The sequence below is a fragment of the Orycteropus afer genome, unplaced genomic scaffold (assembly GCF_000298275.1).
Source record: "Orycteropus afer afer isolate SDZICR_OR568_19922 unplaced genomic scaffold, OryAfe1.0 scaffold00319, whole genome shotgun sequence".
Classification (NCBI taxonomy): domain Eukaryota; kingdom Metazoa; phylum Chordata; class Mammalia; order Tubulidentata; family Orycteropodidae; genus Orycteropus; species Orycteropus afer.
In genome coordinates, this window is record NW_006921906.1 from 2,648,506 (window position 1) to 2,651,000 (window position 2,495).

The 2,495-nt window shown below is 37.2% G+C and overlaps 1 protein-coding gene across 1 annotated transcript in view; it reads left to right on the forward strand.

Moving 5' to 3' along the window:
• The window catches only part of MPP7 (membrane palmitoylated protein 7), a 388,287-nt gene that overhangs the window by 279,831 nt on the left and 105,961 nt on the right, over positions 1-2,495 (forward strand). The gene's annotated exons all lie outside the window — the stretch shown is intronic.

The window sequence follows — 2,495 nt, forward strand, 5'->3', positions numbered from 1 at the left end:
ACACAAGCCATGATATTTCCAATTGCCTCGTATGCATGTGAGAGCTTGACAATGAATAAGGAAGACCGAAGAAGAATTGATGCTTTTGAGTTGTGGTGCTGGCAGAGAATGCTGAAAGTACCATGGACTGCTAAAAGAACTAACAGATCTGTCCTGGAGGAAGTGCAGTCAGAATGCTCCTTAGAAGCAAGAATAGCCAGACTTCATCTCACCTATTTTGGTCATATTGTAAGAAGGGATCATTCCCTGGAGAAGGATGTCATGCTTGGTAGGGTTGGAGGGTCGACGAAAGTGGGGGAGGCCTTCAACGAGATGGATTGACACAGTGGCTGCGATGATGGGCTCAAGTATAGCAGGGATTATGGGGCTGGCGTGGGATTGGGCAGTGTTTCGTTCTGCTGTGCATGGGGTCACTATGAGTTGGAAACAACTCAACGGCACTTAACAACAACAACATAATTATCAATAGGTGTTAATTTACCAGTGTCATTTTGCTGTGTTATTTTCTTTTCTCAGTGCCAGTGATTTCTTTGTTACGTATGTTTTTTTCTGTGCTGAGTTCATTTAATGCTTACTAACCTTTATTATTTTCTTATTTTGTTGAGAATGCTTATTAATATTCTTTAAAGATACCTTCTAATTTATTATTACCTTCTCAAGTTCAAAACAGTAAGTTCTATCTTGATATCATCTTTATTTCCTCTCCATGTGCTAGTTCTGTAATTACACTATTTATTCCCCATTTTTGCTTTGTAGTTGTCATTGTATACAAATTGATGTCTGTGCTCTGTTTGGTTTTTTTTTTTTAGGTTTATTTTATTTTTGATACATCTGTATCTGATATAATTTCCAGGTGATGTTATTGTGTGTCTTAAGCTCATTGACTTCTTTCATGCATGGTATCTGCCAAGAAATCAGAACTTGATCTTACTGTTTCTCCTCTGTAAACAACTTGTTTTTCCAAAACTGCTTTCTGCATTCTTTCTTTGGCTTTGGTTTTAGAAAGTTTGATTTTGATATGTCTTGGTGCTTTCCTTTTGGATTATACTATTTGGCCTTTGTTGAGTTCTTAAGTGCATATCTTCTTGTCTGTCATGATATTAAGGAAGTTTTCTTCCAATAAATCTGTGACAGTTCTTGGTGCCTTATTTTTTGGTCACTTCCTGTTCTAGAATTTCAGTCATATGTAAATTATTCCTGTTGATATTGTTCCACATACTTCTTAGACTTACGTCTTTTTTTTTTTTTCATTCTTTTTCTTATTATTTCTCAAACAGATTAGTATTAAGAGATTTATCTTCAGTTTCACTAATTCTGTCTTCTGTCAATTCAACAAGAAACAGACTTAATGGAGAAACACAGAGTTATCCCCACTGAAGCAGACATAAAATAAATGCATGTCCTTAATTACCACAAATTCCTTCAAACATATTATCTATTTCTGAATTTTTAGTATTAATCTTCTAGATTTCTATGCTGTTTTTGTATGACTTCTAATTTTCCAATTATATTTTTAATTTGTTCTTGTATTGTTTTCCTGAATTCTTCTAGAGGTTTGTCTGTTTTCCTTTATTTTATCTATGATTTCCTTGATGTCTTTATTTTCCTGAATCCCTTTGTTAATCTGCTTAAAGGACCTAAGTACTGTACTTTTGAATCCCTTATCAAGTATTTTTTCCCCTGAAAGATTTTCTGGCCCTAAAATTTGGTCATTTATGTGAGCCATCTTGCTTTTTGTTGGTGGTCATGGTGATTTGATTTGAAGTTGTCTGTTGTATTAGAGACATTGTAGTATATTGTATTACTTTATTCACTGTATGTTGCTTTACTTCTCCCTTTTTTTTTTCCCATTTTGTTTTAATATGTTCTGGCAATAGGGTGGGCTTGCTACTCTGATCATTCGTTTGTCAGCACTGAGGTGCTCACCCCCTCTGTTGAATTTGGTAGTGGTTGGGAGTGTGGGTGCTGGTGTTATAGAGCAACTGAGGGTGTCTGGTTGGGTGTTGACCATCATCTGTCATTGATGTGGTGGTGCTGGAGCAGGTGGTGGCACTCACCCAGTGGGTAGGGCAATAAGCATAGCAGGTATGACTGGGTAGGGTCACTGGTTCCTGACTGATGAAGAAAGAAATTGAAGGAACATGAAGAAAATAAAGAAAAAAATAAAAATGGGCAAGAGTAAGAAACTAAGAGGAAAGAAATTAAGGGAAAAAAAAAAAAGTGGCACAATACTGGCACAAGCACTAGATGTCCAATGTGGCTGCAGTGGGAATACAGTGCTCACATTGTGGGAGCATGTAATGCTGACTGTGGATGGATGGGAGTTGCTGACTATGGAGACAATGAAATGCAGTGCACCTGCTCCTCAGGATCAAAAAAGATGTGGAAAGAGTTCCGGCAAGATGGCGGACTAGGCAGAAGGATTGCACAGACCCTCTTCAACAAAGAAAAGGGAAACCAATTAACACAGACACAGAAGATAATCGTGGACCCCT